Raw genomic sequence first — 18,045 nt, 5'->3', positions numbered from 1 at the left:
TGAGCAAGGGGTCACTTGCTCTGCTGTAGCCCCCTGGTCAAGGCACATATGAAAAAGCAGTCAATCCTGGATAAAGAAGATGTGGCACATATACACTATGGAATACTACCCAGCCATAAGAAATGATGACATCAGATCATTTACAGCAAAATGGTGGGATCTTGATAACATTATACAGAGTGAAATAAGTAAATCAGAAAAAAACAAGAACTACATGATTCCATACATTGGTGGAACATAAAAACGAGACTAAGAGACATGGACAAGAGAGTGGTGGTTACCAGGGGTGGGGGGAGGGAGGACATGGGAGGGAGGGAGGGAGAGAGTTAGGGGGAGGGGGAGGGGCACAGAGAAAACTAGACAGAGGGTGACGGAGGACAATCTGACTCTGGGTGAGGGGTATGCAACATAATTTAATGACAAGATAACCTAGACATGTTTTCTTTGAATATATGTACCCTGAATTATTAATGTCATCCCATTAACATTAATAAAAATTTATATAAAAAAAAGAAAAAGCAGTCAATGAACAACTAAGGTGCTGCAATGAAAAATTGATGCTTCTCATCTCTCTCTCTTTCTGTCTGTCTGTCTCTCTGTCCCTCTCTCTGTCTCTGTCACATACACAAAAACATTAACAATTATGCCATATTTCTCAAGGGCAATTTGTATAAGTAATTTTCTTTTTACCAGTTTTTCTTCCTATTTCAGAGAATCACATCACCAACAAACTATGATAGATATTTGGGCTGATTCCTGACATGTTACAATTCAAAAAGCTACACATTTAAAGGTTTAGGATCCCTGTGCGATGCGTGTCTGTTTCCTGACCTCAGAACACTCAGCACTGTAACATTTTTGTAAGGGAAAGTCCAGGAAATTTTTAGTTGATGTAGGACATGTAGCTAGTGGGGCCATATCTGTGGGATAAATTTCTTGTTGGGAAAGAAACATCAGAGAAGTCTAAGCCTTCTACAGCTCACACTTCTGGTATTCCTTTTGTTCTTGTAAAATATTGAAAGAAAATTAAGATCAATGAAACCAAATGTAGAAAAGTAACATGGAAAATGTACAGTTGACCCTTGAACAACATGGGTTTAAACTACACGGGTCCACTTACATGTGGATTTTTTAAAATAAAAATTGTATGTGTATTTTCTCTTCCTATGGTTTTCTTAACATTTCATCTAGTTTACTTTATTATGAGAATACAGTATATAATACATAAAACATACAGAATATATGTCAATTGACTGACTGTTCATGTTGTCAGTAAGGCTTCCAGTCAGCAGTAGGCTATTAGTTAAGGTTTTGCAGAGTCAAAAGTTCTATGCAGATTTTCAACTGCATCTCTAAAACCAGGTTGTTCAAGGGTCAACTGTATATGAAAATGTCCAGAATAGACAATTTCATAGACAGAAAGTAAATTAATGGTTGCCTAGGGCTAGAGGGTGTGGGGCTGGAGGAACATGGCCACTAATGAGTAAAGTGAGTATTAAATTTTTTTCTTTTTTTTTTTTTTTGACAGAGAGAGAGTCAGAGAGAGAGGAACATATAGGGACAGACAGACAGGAAGGGAGAGAGATGAGAAACATCAACTCGTAATTGCAGCACTTTTGTTGTTCATTGATTGCTTTCTCACATGTGCCTTGACTGGGGGGCTCCAGGTGAGCCAATGACCTCTTGCTCAAGCCAGCGACATTTGGGCTCATGCCAGCAACCTTGGGGTCATGTCTATGATCCTGCACTCAAGTTGAATGAGCCTGTGCTCAAGCCAGATGAGCCCATGCTCAAGCTGGTGACCTCAGGGTTTCAAACCTGGGTCCTCCGCGCTCAGTCCGATGTGCTATCCACTGTGCCACCTCCTGGTCAGGCTTAAATTTCTTTGTGGGATGATGAAAGTGTTCAAAAATTGATCATGGTGATGATTGTAATTTTTTTTATTTTTATTTTTTAGTGAGAGTTAGTAGAGGCAGAGAGACAGACTCCCACATGTGCCTAACCTGGATCCACCTGACAAGCCCACTAGGGAGCAATGCTCTGCTCCATTGCAACCAGACCCATTTCTTAGTGCCTGAGGTGGAGGCCATGGAGCCATCCTCAGCACCTGGGGCCAACTCACTTGAGCCAATTGAGCCATGGCTGTGGGAGGGGAAAAAAAGAGAGATTGGAAAGAAAGAGAGAAGGGATAGGAGTGGAGAAGCACATGGTCACTTCTCCAATGGAGCCTTGGCTACGGGAGGAGAAGTGAGAGATAGAAAGGAAGGAGAGGGGAAAGGTTGGAGAAGCAGATGGGCGCTTCTCCTGTGTGCCCTGACCTGGAATTGAACCTGGGACTTCCATATGCCAGGCTGATGCTCTACCACTGAGCCAACAGGGCCAAAATTCTTAATATATGATAAAACTATTGAATTATACATTTTAAATGGGTACATTGTATAGTGTGTGAATTATATCTCGGTAAAGCTGTTATTTTTAAAACATGCAAAAATTTACATAAAATGAAAACAGATACAAATAAAGCCTCTTTATCATAATTAATATGTTTTCACTGATGCTTAGAAAGTCTCATGGCTGAATGAGAAGATGATGCTGAAATTTCTCCAGGGCAGAGTTTAACAAACTTTTTCTGTAAAAAGTCAGATAGAAAATGTTTTAAGCTATGTAGGCCAAGTGGCAAAAGTGTAGCTATAGGTACTCAAGGAACAATAACAAATTTCTGCACATTTTAAAATGATGCAATTTATAATAATAATTGAGTATAATTTTTTTGTAATGCAGATCTACTAATGAGAAGAATGCAATTCTTTTTTTGGAAGATAACAGTTCACTTACCTGAATCTCAAAGTTAATATTCTGTATCCTAAAATTGATTTCAAATGTTCTTCTGAGCCTGACCAGGCGGTGGCGCAGGGGATAGAGCGTCAGACTGGGATGCCTAGGACCCAGGTTCGAGACCCCGAGGTTGCCAGCTTGAGTGCGGGCTCATCTGGTATGAGCAAGGCTCACCAGCTTGGACCCAAGGTCACTGGCTCGAGCAAGGGGTCACTCGATCTGCTGTAGTCCCTGGTCAAGGCACATATGAAAGAGCAATCAATGAACAACTAAGGTGTCGCAAAGAAAAAACTGATGATTGATGCTTCTCATCTCTCCGTTCCTGTTTGTCCCGGTCTATCCCTCTCTCTGACTCTCTCTCTGTAAAAAAAAAAAAAAAAATGTTCCTCTGAAAAAAAAAAGTTCATAGTTCGTGGGCCATGTAAAAACAGGCAGTGGGCGAGCTGTGAGTCTATGGGTCATAGTTTGCCAACCCCTGCTGTAGAGGATTAAATTCCTAAATGCTGGTTTATGCATTTCCTAGGGCTTCTGTAATGAAGAAAAGTACCACAAACTGGATAGCTTAAAACTACAGACCTGTGGTGGCGCAGTGGATAAAGTGTCAACCTGGAAACACTGAGGTTGCTGGTTTGAAACCCTGGGCTAGCCTGGTCAAGGCGCATATGGGAGTTGATGCTTCCTGCTCCTCCCCTCTTCTCTCTCTCTCTCTCTCCTCTCTATAATGAATAAATAAAATCTAAAAAAAAAAATTTTATAAAAACAAAACAAAACAAAACAAAAAAAAACTACAGACATTTATGATCTCCCAGTTTTAGAGGCCAGAAACCTGAAGTCAGGGTTCTGCAGGGCCATGCTCCTTTCAGAGGCTCTTGTGGGGGATCCTTTCTGCCTTTTCTAGCTTTTGGTAATGCTAGGTGTTGCTTGGTTGGTGGCTGGTACCTCTGTCTTCATATGTGTCTGTGTTTCTTCATTTCTTTTTATAAGAACACCAGTCATACATTTATTCAGTATGACCACCTCTTAACTAAATACATTTGTAATGAGCCTATCTCCAAATAAGTCCACATTTATTGGTACTGGGGGGTTAAGATTAGACCTTATCTTTTTGGGACACACAATTCAAACCACAGCAGCAACGGACTTGGGCAGCGAGCCCTGGAGGATCGTTGGGCCAAGGTATCCTCCTTACTACGCACTCTTAGGACAGTCATGCTATTGTTGGCTACCAGGTTTAGCTCAGTCTGCATCCTAGGGAGCACTCGCAAACCTGTAGTAAATGGGGAGCATTACCCTCCATGGTTCCCATGACTCCAAACACTGAGGCTCTTTTTTTAAAAATTATTTTTATTTATTTATTTATTTTTTTACAGAGACAGAGAGTGAGTCAGAGAGAGGGATAGATAGGGACAGACAGACAGGAACGGAGAGAGATGAGAAGCATCAATCATTAATTTTTCATTGTGCATTGCAACACCTTAGCTGTTCATTGATTGCTCTCTCATATGTGCCTTGACCGTGGGCCTCCAGCAGACCGAGGAACTCCTTGCTGGAGCCAGTGACATTGGGCTCTTGCTCAAACCAGATGAGCCAACGCTCAAGCTGGCAACCTCGGGGTCCCAAACCCGGGTCTTCTGCATCCCAGTCCGACGCTCTATCCACTGCGCCACCGCCTGGTCAGGCTATTTTTTGTTGTTTTAAGGCCTGTAGTTAGGTGCTTTCACTTAAATATGTCACTTCCTCTTAGAAAAAGGTTCAGATTCTAGCCCATCTAAACTAGAGTAAATGTTTCTTAGCTATTTTAGACTTACTGGAAGCTTCACGATACATCTCAGACTGAGGAAATAGGCTAATTTTTGTCTCTTCAGTTTGTTTTCACCTTAAAACTTTTTAAAAAGCTGTTACTGTGGTCCAGGCAAGAGTTCATGGTGGTTTGTACCAAGGTTGTAGTAGTGTTGGTGGAGATTGGTGAAAGGATTAATCATCTGATCATAGCCAGGCTGTACAATATTTGAAAATATATGTGTGTATATAAAGGTGAAGAAGGAGGCGTCAAGAATGACTTTCATGTTTCTGGCATGAGCAGCCGGGTGGAGAGGGGTACAGCAGAATGAAATAGGGTACACTGGAAGAGATTTAAGCTGGATAATTATCTAAGCAGCTTGAGAAATGACGAGACAGCTGTCTATGTGGGTCTGAAATTGAAGATTTAAATTTGAGAGTGGTTATTGGGATTTAAGGGGGCCAATGACAAATGTCCCCTACCTTCTGAGTTCAGAACCAACTGAGAAATAGATCCTAGGGCTCAAAAATCTTAACTTTTTATTGCTTAAACTGGATTGTAGAATACAGCTTTGAGATCTGTAGACAAAACTGGACTTTTTAATATCTTCCCCCTGAATTTAACATTCTGGGCCCCACCTGCAGACCTCCCTATTGCAGAAACTGAACCCGGCCCAGTCAGACTGTGTCATGTAGAAGAGAGGACTGGGAGCCGGCTACAGGGGGAATGGATCCAGAAAGGAAGAGAGATGAGAGAGAGAGAGGCACTCAAGCTCTTTGTAAGTCACTCCCCTTGGGAGAAGGATTGAGTGTTTCAGCAGAAAACAAGTGGTGTAGCCTGACCAGGCGGTGGCGCAGTGGATAGAGCGTCGGACTGGGATGCGGAGGACCCGGGGTTCAAGACCCCGAGATCACCAGCTTGAGTGAGGGCTCATCTGGTTTGAGGAAAAGCCCACCAGCTTGAACCCAAGGTCGCTGGCTCCAGCAAGGGGTTACTCGGTCTGCTGAAAGCCCACAGTGAAGGCACATATGAGAAAGCAATCAATGAACAACTAAGGTGTTGCAACGCGCATTGAAAAAAAACTAATGATTGATGCTTCTCATCTCTCTCTGTTCCTGTCTGTCTGTCCCTGTCTATACTTCTCTCTGACTCACTCTCTGTCTCTGTAAAAAAAAATAAATAAATAAGTTTAAAAAAAAGAAAAAAAGAAAACAAATGGTGTACTCCAAGAGGTCATGGAAGGGACTATATAGCAAAGGGATTATTTGCAAAGGCGGGGGAAAGATTCAGGATGCAGACAAGGGCTGTACAAGCATCCAGGAACTATATACAGGGAAGTTCTGATAGGGGAGGGAGCTCTTACCAGAACTGAACAGGAGCTGTCTCTCAGATAGAGGCACTGCCCAACAGGAATGTAGCTGAGGGAAGGACCTAGTGCCAAAACCGTGGCCCTCACTCCCCGGAGGTAGTGGGAGTAGGTGCGGGTGGGGAAGAGAACTATCCTGCCTACTTGCTCTTCCCACTTTCTGAACTCCCTCCCATGGACCAAACCCTCAGGAAACCAGAGGACTAGAATTACCTAAGAATGCAGCCTGTGGCAGTCAGCCTGCCCAGGTACAGAGCAGGGCAGAAAAGGGTGGGAAATGGGCAATCAGGCAGTGACCAGCACCTCCTGTCTTGGCAGCGAACTCCTGAGGTGAGGATTAGAAGCCTGCTGTCCCCCTCCCACCTTTATGAGGCTAACCTCCACACCTCAGCCCCTACTAAGCACTGCTCCTTTAAAGTCCCTTTGTTCCAAGAAGGCTCTGAAATGGGAGCAGAGCAGCTCTTTCAATGATCAATGCCCATTGTACCCTAGGGTGAAAACTCTTCACTATCCTCTTTCCTATCTCATATTTACTCAGCTGTATTGCCAACGGGTTTGCCAGAAGATGGGTAAGGGATCAAATGACAATATAAACATATGACGATACAATGCTTGACAATGATGTTAGTAAAATGGAAATGTCCCATATAACCTCTTTTTAGTATAGTATTTCATTGGTTTTAAGATGTGAATTCTTTTTTTTTTCTTCACATTTTAACCTCTCTAAAATTGGGAGAAATATTACACTCTCATCAGCCAGGCAGCTGTTAGGATGGCAGTATCATTGCCTGCCATGTGCATCAACACTGGCAGGATGGGCGTCAGCAGCTTGGAAGAAAACGGGGCCGGTGGAGCAGAGTGCTGTGATAAAATGCTCCATCCCAGCATTCTTGATGACAGAGAGGGTGATACCATTGGCATCACACAGGCCACTCTAGTTTAGAGGTAGTTCATCCTAACCTATACGAGTAAGAGTGCATCAAACAAGACAGAAGGTGGATTCCTGATTGCGAGGGTTGGAGGAGCGAGAGAAGTCGAGGGCAATGGCTGCTAACGGGGGCAGGGTATTTTGGGGAGGGTGATGAAAGCGTTCTGAGATAGGTGGTGGTGATGGTTGCACATTTTTGTGAATATACTAAAAACCATTTAATTGTACATTTTAAAAGGATGAATTTTATAGTATGTGAATAATACTCAGTTTTTAAAAAGTGATTCAGAACATTGAGGGAAGGTGGGTAATGGATATAGGGGAACGTTTTGTACTATTTTTACAAGTTACTGTTAGGTCCAAAATTACTTCAAAGTAAAAGCTTAAAAACAAAAACAAAACAAAAAACCTTTGTGCCCTGGCCACATGGCCCAGTGTATAAAGTGTCATCCCTGAGTACCAGAGGTTGCGGGTTCGAACCCTCCCCCCCACCAGTCAGGGTGTAAGGACCAAGAAAAGATCAAAATGTTAGATTCAGGAAAGTGTGCTGGGATTGCCAGAGTGTAGGAGCAGAGACAGGGAGGTAATGATAGGGACCCTGTAAGGCTGAGAACAAAGGAAGACAAACGTTTGCATTCCATTGGTTAGAGACCCTTATCAGAAGTTTATGTTTGAAATTCACCAATGAGCTAGACCCAGCCCCTGTTGCTATGCTGTGTGCACCCCCCTTAGCGAATAGGTAATTGCCACATCTGCTTCTGTATAATGCTTGCTTACTTAGGATATATAAGGACCTAGCTGTAAGCGCCAGGCACAATTCCCGTTTGTAGCTCCTTGTGGGTACGGTGTCTCCGGACAACTGGGAATTCGCCCCTGCGCAGGTTAAACTGGCCAATAAAGAAACATCTATACTCCTGAAAGTCTCTGACGTCTGTTCTCGTACCCAGTGCATGCTACAAGGGCACATATGAGAAGCAATCAATGAGTACAAACTAAATGGAACAGCTAAGTGAAACCAGTTGTACTTTTATTCTCTCCCCCCTTTCATTCTCATCTCTCTCAAATCAATGGAAAAACTAAAAAACAACAATAAACACCTTTTGAAGTACCATTCAAAATGAGAGTCTTATATTTAAAATTCTGTATTTATAATATGCTATGGACTTGGGTGAACTATCTCTTAGGGGAAAAAAGTAAAATGACATTTAATAAAAGCTCTTTTCCAATTCTGAAAACAGACATGGTTTAGAATTTTGGGGTCTGAATATAAAGAGCTTCTTATTTTGCTCTTGTTTTTCTTTTTATGTATGTACGAGAACAACATGTGATAAAAATTTATGTCTAAATTGAAAAGAGCTTGTTAATTAAGTATGAGATAAACATTTGAAGTGATGAACATTGTATCAAAGTTTAGTTGGCAGTTTCTTCTCCTTTCTTGGTGTATGTTAGATATTACAAAATATAGTATTACATTCCCAAGGAGGAATAAAGCTCCCAAACCAAATCTCCTTGTACTTATAAGGTACAGACACAGAATTAAAGTCCACCATTATCTCCTACCTTAGCCCAGGGCCTCGCTCAGTGTCTGGGAACAGTGTGACCTCAGCAGGTGCGGCAACAGTCTCTGGTTTATTCCACTTTTAAGACTCCAAAGGGTTAAAATACCCATGCAACCAAAAGCAACATATAGATTCAATGCAAGTCTTATCAAGTTACCACTGGTGCATTTCACAGAACTAGAACAAATATTCCAAAAATTTATATGGACCGACAAAAGACCTTGAATAGCCAAAGCAATCTTGAGAAGGAAGAACAAAATTGGAGGAATCATGCTACCTGATACTGCAAAGCTATAGTAATCAAAACAGCATGGTACTGGCATAAAAACAGACAGATAGATCAATGGAACAGAATAGAGAGCCCAGAAATAAGCCCATGCCTTTATTGGTCAATTAATATTTGACCAATGGGGTAAAGATAGTTTATTCAACAAATGGTGTTGGGAAAATTGGACAGATGTGTGCCAAAAAATAAAATAAAGCTACACTCCTTACACCATACATAAGAATAAACTCAAAATGGATTAAAGACTTAAATGTTAGACTCAAAACCATAAAAATCCGAGAAGAAAACATTGGCAGCAAAAATTTGAACATTTTGTGTAGCAATATTTTTTCTGATATATTTTGTCTGGCAAGGTAAACAAAAGAAAAAATAAGCAAATAAGACTGCATCATGCCTGACCTGTGGTGGCACAGTGGATAAAGTATCGACCTGGAACGCTGAGGTCACTGGTTCAAAACCCTGGGCTTGCCTGGTCAAGGCACATATGGGAGTTGATGCTTCCTGCTCCTTCCCCCTTCTCTCTCTCCTCTCTCTCTCTAAAAATGAATAAATAAATAAAAATTAAAAAAAAGACTGCATCAAACTAAAAAGTTTTTGCACAGTAACAGAAACCATCCATAAAATAGAAATGACAACCCACTGAATGGGAGAACATATTTGTCAAAGATACATGTGATAAAGGGTTAATATTCAAAGTTCATAAAGAACTTATACAACTCAACACCAAAAAACCAAACAATACAATTTAAAAAATGGGCAACAGGTCCTGGCTGGTAGTTCAGTGGATACAGCATCGACCTGGCATATGGTCATTCCGGGTTCAATTTCTGGTCAGGCACACAGAAGAAGTAACCATCTGCTTCTTCCCCAACTCCTCTCCTCCTTCTCTCCTTCTTTCCCTCCCACAGCCAGTGGCTTGATTGGTTCGGGTGTGGCCCTGGGCGCTAAGGATAGCTCCATTGGAGTGCATCAGCCTCAGGTACTAAAAATAGCTCTGTACTGGAGCATTGTCCCAAGATAAGGTTGCCAGGTGGATCCTGGTTGGGGCACATGAGGGAGTCTGCCTCATTATCTCCCCTCCTCTCACCTAAAAGACAAAACAAAACAGAAAAAAGAAACAAAATGGGCAATGACCTGACTAGACACTTCTCCATAAAGGACATACAGATGGCCAAGAGATATTTGAAAAGATGCTCAACTTCACTAATCATCAAAGAAATGCAAATTAAAACCACAATGAGATATCACCGCACACCTGTCAGATGGCTGTCATTAATAAACCAACAAACAACAAGTGTTGACAAGGATGTGGAAAAAAGGGAACCTTTGTGTACTGTTGGTGGGAATGCAGATTGGTGTAGCCACTGTGGAGAACAATATGAAATTTCCTCAAAAAGTTAAAAATGAAAAAAAAAATTAAAAAATGGAACTGCCGTATGACCCAGTGATTCCACTTCCAGGAATATATCTGAAGAAACTTGAAACACTACTTTGAAAGAATAGATGCAACCTACGTTCATTACAGCACTGTTTACAGTAGCCAAGATTTGGAAGAAGCCCAAGGGTTCATCAATAGATGAATGGATAGCCTGACCAGGCGGTGGCTCAGTGGATAGAGTGTCAGACTAGGACATGGATGACCCAGGTTCGAAACCCCAAGGTCTCCAGCTGGAGGCTGGCTCATCAGGCTTGAGCATGGTGTCAGCAGATTGAGCACAGGGTCACTGGCTTGAGTGTGGGATCATAGGCATGACCCCATGGTCACTGACTTGAAGCCTAAGGTTGCTGGCTTGAGCCCAAGGTTGCTGGCTTGAGCAAGGGGTCTCTCGCTTTGCTGTAGCCCCCTGGTCAAGGCACAGATGAGAAAGCAATCAATGAACAACTAAGGAACTGCAACGAGGAATTGATGCTTCTCATTTCTCTCCTTTTCTGTCTGTCTGTCCCTATCTGTTCCTATCTGTCCCTCTCTCTGTCTCTCTGTCTCTGTCACACACGCACACACACAAAATAGATGAGTGGATAAAAAATCAGTGGTACTGACTGACCTGTGGTGGTGCAGTGGATAAAGTGTTGACCTGGAACACTGAGGTCACCAGTTTAAAACCCTGGGCTTGCCTGGTCAAGGCACATATGGGAGTTAATACTTCCTGCATGCCTCCACCTTCTCTATCTCTCTTTCTTTCTTCTCTAAAATGGAAAAAAAAAAAAAAGCAGTGGTACAGTTACACAAAGGAATAATACTCAGCCATAAAAAGAAGGAAATCTTACCTTTTGCAGCAGCATAGATGGATCTCGATAGTGTTATACTAAGTGAAATAAGCCAGTCAGAGAAAGACAAGTAGCATATGATTTCACTTACATGTGGAATCTAATGAACAAAACAAACTAACAAAATAGAAACAGACTCATAAATACAGAGAACGGACTGACAGCTACCGGAGTATAGGGGGGTGGGGGGCTGTATGAAAAAGGTGAATTAAGCAAAAAGATTAAGCGAAAAGAAAAAACCCCATCATAGACAGCTAACGGTACAGTGGTTACCAGAGTGGGGGTGGGGAAGGTAGAAGAGGGTAAAAGAGGGGTAATGGGATGGAAGGAGACTTGACTTGGAGTAGCAAACAACACAATGTACAGAGGATGTATGATAGATTGTACACCTGAAACTTATATGATTTTATTAACCAATGTCACCCCAGTCAATTCAATAAATAGTAAAAAAATAAAACCCTTAGTAATGTATGAGAACAAGATTAAAGTCATTTCAAAGAGTATTTTCTTGATAAGAGCCCTCAATTTCCTTTCACCTCTTCACTTTTCCATCACTTCCCTCACCAGAAACACGGGGGGAAAAAAGAGAGAGAGAGAGAGAGAAGTCCAAAGGCTTGATAGGACATGAAGATTACCTAGCACCAGCCCCACGCCCAAGAAACTTAGAAAACTAGAACAAATCTGCTGGCTCCTAGGGCCAGGTCTACCAGTCCTGATGGTAGGTTGTGAGAGGTAGAAACCAATTCAGCCTGAAGTAAGCAGTGAAGGAATTTATTAATCTTCTTTTGGCAGTTTAGGGACTTGCAGGGAAGTTTGGAAAACCTGGCTTTGAGTCGTGGTCCCATGGAGACACTGCCACCAGCAGCTGAGCTGTGGACCCACTGTCATGAGGAATTTATGCTGGGCTTGTGTCTGTGCATCTCTGACTCTTGATTCAGCAGAGCCAGTGAACCCTCACTCAAGCCAGTGACCTTGGGATTAAGCCAGTGACTGTGGGCTTCAAGCCAGCGATCTTTGGGCTCAAGCCAGCGACCATGAGGTCGTGTGTATGATCCTATGCTCAAGCCAATGACTCTGTGCTCAAGCTGGTGAGCCCATGCTCAAGCCAGCAACCTTGGGGTTTCAAACTTGGGTCCTCTGCATCCCAGTCTGATGCTCTATCCACTGCACCACTGCCTAATCAGGCAGTTTTCTAAAGTTTTTGACCTGTGAATTTTACAGTGTTGGGAAAAGACTTTTATCAAGGGGTTTATTATGGCTTACATTTACCATCTCATATCTACAAAATTTAGAAATTTTTAATAGTTCTCAAAGATTTACTGGAGGCTCCTTATTTCCCTGTTCTTCCATTTAAAATCCTTTAATTTCTACTTCCCCTGCGCCCCTGTCAAACCAAGAATACACCCCCATTTACTCTGGTGAGCAGTCATTGCAATAGTGTGCTGTCTCTCTGGGCAGGGTGGTGGTGGTGGTGGAGGAAGCCCTGATTTAAAGAATTTGCCAATTTCCTTGGTGTAAATGCTCCCACTGTGGAAGATTTCAAGCAACCAAAATTGTGGCTGAAAACCCCTGAATATTTAACTATCAGATTTTCTGAACCCCCTGCCTCCCCACCACCTGCCAAGAGCCATTGCCTCTTTCCTGGAATTTCTTAGGTCTGTAATACCTGCCTCCTAAAGCAGTTTTTTTACTTGTTTAATCTGGAGAATACTCAGTGGATTTCTCAATTAACACTGCAATTGAGTTCATGTTCCATGAAGGCAGAGGTCTTTGCTCACTGCTGTATTCCCAGTGCCTAGAGCAAGTACCCAGCATGTAGAAGGTTCTCAGTATGTATTTGTTTGTGGTGGTGTTTGTGAGGCTCTTTCCTAGAGCTGGCGAGGATATTCACTTCTGTCATGTGCTAGTTCACAGAATGCTGCTTTTCTCGTGGGTAGTAACGCTGTGGTAACGACAGCAGAGACTTTCCCTAGATATTGCCTATCTTCCTGGGTGGGTGATCCTTCATGGATGCTGTTATCCTCCTACTGGACCAATATTAACCTAAGCCTGGATTCCACCGCTCTCCTGCCCAGTTCACCTGCAGCTTATTTCATCTTCCTGTGCCTTCCTTGAAAGTCCCCCTCCAAAAGTTTCCTGGGTATGTTCCCTAAAGGCACACCCAGGCCTGCATTGTCTCTTATAGTAATTGCACCACTTGAAAATCATTGGTCATGCTGGAAGCAGTCTATAATACTCATTATCCCTACCTCCCCCGTCAAATCTAGCCACAGTTGCATAACTGCGTGTTTAACTGTCAGTGTTTAAAGGGTGATTCCCCATTTAAACTTATTGTTGACTCTTTATCTGACCTTTTAAGAGGGTACTTCTCAAAAGCTTCCTGGAACTGCCCTCGCTGGTTGGTGGTAGCAGAGTGTATATTATTCCAAGCTGTTCTCTGAAATCTCATCTTCCTCTGTGGAGTTCTTTGGACCCCAGTCACCCTTTCTGGTCAAGTACTACTACTAACTCAAACAAACACACATCAAGGGCTTCTAAGACCTTCCTTTAGAGCAGTTAGATCCAAGCATATTGGACCTAACATTTTGCCTTTCATATTGGACCAACCTGGCCTTCACGATCAGAACCTGACTCTTAAGGAACTTCTCTCTGGATGGCAGTGGCAGTGAGGCCCAGTCTGGCCAATCAGGATGGGCACTGGCAGAGGCGGGTTAAGGTCGGTTGAGGCCCCAGGCATGGAAGAAAAATTGGGCCCTGTAAAGCCAGTAGCCACAGCCACCATCACAGCTGCTTGGCCCATGCAGGTTCGCATTTGATTCGGACAGACGGTAATGAAACAATGGAGCCAAGAACTGGTGGGCCATTAGCTTTAATCCTAGCTTGCACCCAGTGGGCAAGAAATACACACAATGGGAAAACACTTCCCTTTCCATTCAGGGCTCCCAAAGCTACTGACTTATCGAGTTTTCTAGAATCAAAGGGTTCTACCTCAGCAGCCTTATTCACCTCTGTTTCCCATCTCCTTCTCTCTGCACAAACTCTGCACAAACTGGCTTCTCCTTCAGTACTCTGCCATCTTGGCTGCCTCTCCTCTCCTCCACGTGGCCTTTCTCTGCTCTCCTCTCTAATGCTAATCTCAGGAACCAAGAAGAGCAAGCTCCCGGTCTGCTCCATTTTATAGTGTAGAAATCAAAACCTTTAATCCAATATACAAACAAGGAAGTCTCTGATATAAAGTCACTTAGGGTTGAAAGGTTTAGTCTTAAAACTAAGCCTTAGGGTATAACAACCCTGCCTGCTTACAGCCTGTCCCCCACACCCAATGCAAACTATAAGCGAGCAAACCTATATATCATATTACAAACTTATTTGACAAACAGGCCCCTTAAAAAAAAGAGAGAGGCAGGGAAAATAAAAAGACATGTTAACCATATTTTTAAATAAATAAAAAATATTATGTACTATTAATATTAAAATTACACATATGAAACCAAACTTGGTGTCTTTAGAAAAAAGTGTCAAGTTGGGGTTTTGTGGAGCCCTTCAGAAGTCGGGCCCAGGGCGCATGCCTAATGCTTCCCCTTCCCTGTTAAATCTGCCTCTGGGCACTGGCTATAAACAACCAAGGTGTGTCTCTGGCTGAGCCCCAGGCCTCGCCTGCTTGACCACCACCCTCCAATGTCAGCCTGTCTCCTTTACTTATCTTTCTCTCTTCCCAACTGCTCCTGTTCTGATTTCAAGATCAATGTTTTGTTAAAGAAAACATTTTTCGTGGCTCCTGTGAAAACACCATAAGGCAGATTTTATTCAGGATCATTGTGGTAGGAGTAGGGACCCTTGCCATGGGGTTTTGCAACAGGAGAGAGATTGAGCTCAATTCTGAATACAACAAAGAAAAGGGGGAATTTATAACCAAGGAGCAGGGAAGAGGGGGTCAGTGGATGGAAAATTAATGAAACATCAGGGGTTAGGGGTGATTCTGGCTAAACATTCCTAACAGGATTCTTGCTGAAGGCAGGCCTGGGTGATCAGATGTCACCTGGGGGATGGTGGAGAATGAGGAACTTCATTGGATATCAAGGGTAATTGGATAGTGAGGGTGGGTGATTCTGGCTAAAATGACTTAGGATTCATGCTAAAACTAAACAAACACAGAGGTGAACATGGAAGCCCAAAAGTCAGGGCCTAACTGAGAAGAGAGAGAGTTCAGAAGAGTCTGCCTAGAGTTTGATCGAGGGAAAAAACCTTTGTTATTTTCTCTTTTTTATTTATTTTTATTATTTTCTTCTTTTTCCAAGTGAGAGGGAAGGAGATAGAGAGACAGGCTCCCACATGCGCCCTGACTGGGATCCACCCAGCAACCTCTGTCTGAGGCTGATGCTCTGCCCATCTGGGGCCATGCTTGCAACCAAGCTATTTTCTAGTGCCTGAGGCAGAGGGTCCAGGGAGCCATCCTCAGTGCCTTCTGCCAATGTGCTCAAACCAATCGAGCCATGGCTGTGGAAGGAGAAGAGAGAGAGGAATAGAGAGAAGAGGAGGGGTGGGTGGTTGCTTCTAATGTGTGCAGTGACCAGGAATTGAACCCGGGACATACACATGCCGCGGCCCACGCTCTGCCTCTGAGCCAACTGGCCAAGGTCTCTTTATTATTTTCTAACCAATCCAGCTCCTCTTTGCTTCTCAGAAGACAGTACATTTCTGGCATAGGCCTTTTACTATTCCTTTTGAACCTTTGGTTCGTAACATTTTCATGAATGCCTAAAAAGATGGCCTACCATCTATAAAATAAGGGCTCCCTTTCCCCTATGTGTTCATTGATGAAAAACTACCGCCCTCTGTGGCCAAACTTCCAAATATGAGTCTCTCACCAAAGCCATAGCCAGGCATAAGTAAAATGTCTAGAGAGGACTTTGACTCATGTGGTGGGGTTTGAGGGTGATTCTAGGAGTCTGTAGGTAAGTCATAAAAAATCAAGAGGTTAATTCCACCGGAGTTCATTCCTTGTCTCTAAAACTAGATTCAGTTTAACGTAACATAAAAAGGAAGAAAATTTGAGGCTGTTGATTTAATGCACATAAAGCTGGTACCGCACAGCCTGACCAGGCAGTGGCACAGTGGATGGAGCGTCGGACTGGGATGCAGAGGACCCAGGTTCAAAACTCCAAACTCACTGGCTTGAGTGCGGGCTCATGCGGCTTGAGCATAGACTCACCAGCTTGGGCGCAGGGTCACTGGCTTGAGCGTGGGATCATACACATGACCCCATGGTCGCTGGCTTGAGCCCAAAGGTCACTGGCTTGAAGCCCGAGGTCATTGGCTTGAGCCCAAGGTCGCTGGCTTGAGCCCAAAGGTCACTGGCTTGAAGCCCGAGGTCATTGGCTTGAGCCCAAGGTCGCTGGCTTGAGCAAGGGGTCACTCGCTCTGCTGTAGCCCCCAGTCAAGGCACATGTGAGAAAGCAATCAATGAACAACTAAGGTGTCACAATGAAGAACTGATGCTTCTCATCTCTCTCCCTTCCTGTTTGTTTGTTCCTATCTGTCACTCTCTCTGAGTCTCTCTGTCTCTGACAAAAACAAACAAACAAAACTAGAACTGCACAACTAATATATTCTAACCCAGTAGTTCTAAAATGGTCCTCACATTAGCAGCAGCAGCACCTGGGAATTCATTAGAAATGCAGATTCATAGGCCTTTACCCAGACCCATTGAATCTGAGGATGAGAGCCCAGGAAACTATTCTAACAAGCTCACTAGGTGATTCTTGTGAATATGAGAGTCTGAGAACCACAGCTCTCATGCAGGTGCAGTATAGCTCTCTACAGGAAGTTTCACCTGAAACTTAGCTTCCTTTGGGTTGTTCCTGCCTGAGAAATATGGCAGGAGCAGCAAGAAATTTTCACAACCACTAATGCCTAAGGAATGTGTTTGCTGGAGCTCTGCATGTTTTAATCCCCATGTTGGGCACACCTGCTTAGGTCTATAAGTTGCAAAAGCCTACACAGCCTGTGTATGTTGAAGTTTCAAGGGCCTGGGTTTGCTGAGGCCCTGTGACACCCATGTCATTAAACTGCGGTGTCTTAAAACGGTCAAGGACCTAGAAGTCCTGTGTTTACTCAAGTACTAACACCTTCTATCCCAGCCACACCTGAAACATCTTTCTCTTGGGATATCTCATAAATTTCCAAAGCCCTATCCTTGTGCCTGTTTCTTAAACTTTCCTAGTTTGTGGGTCACGTGTGGAGTTTGGAGTAGGGAGGAAACAAATCAACCCCCCTCTTCTAAATTCAGAACCAACTGAGAAGTAGGATCAGGCCATTGTTAGGGGTCAATATATCAACTTCATTGCTGATAAAGTTGAACTGGAAAAGGCAGCTGGGAATCTGTAGCCATTATTGGGCTTCCTCATAACTTCCCCTTGCAGTGAACTTCCCCACCCCAGCTTCCAGGCCTCCTGATCTGCTGGGGAGATTGCCGGACTGAGCCATGTTGTCCAGCCCGCCCAATCAGCCTATTGATTTGGTCTTTGCAGAAGAGTGGTAAGTTGTGGCAAGACGGCCAGGAGGTGGGCTCTAGTACTGTTTCTTCCTGGGGTAGATGTGAGGAAGGAGGACTGAGGTTTTCCCAGAATGTGGGAATAGAATTTGAGGTCATTGACACCAATGAAAGAGTCTAGAATGGGAAGAGGGGAAGATCAGGACTGAGGCTAGAGAAGGCTCACATCTAAATGTGGTTTCAGGGAGGAAATCCCAGCCAAAGAAACTGAGAGGAGAGATCAAAGAAGAGGAGGACCAGTAGGAGGACCAGAGGCCAGGGGAAGAGCATTTTAAGGAGAGAGTGATCATCAGGGTCACGGTTTCCCAAGGTAACAGTAAGACAAGGAACAAAAACAGTTTCCTAGTTTTAGCAACTGGGAACCTGCTGGTGACCTTACTGCAGGGTGGGAAGGGGAACCAAGCTTTGGGTAGTCACTGGGGGGTGTCCAGGGGGAGGGTTTTTAAAGGGAGACAAAGCTTGTTTGAAAA

Source organism: Saccopteryx bilineata, chromosome 3 (genome assembly GCF_036850765.1).
Source record: "Saccopteryx bilineata isolate mSacBil1 chromosome 3, mSacBil1_pri_phased_curated, whole genome shotgun sequence".
Lineage (NCBI taxonomy): Eukaryota > Metazoa > Chordata > Mammalia > Chiroptera > Emballonuridae > Saccopteryx > Saccopteryx bilineata.
This window is presented reverse-complemented; position numbering follows the sequence as displayed.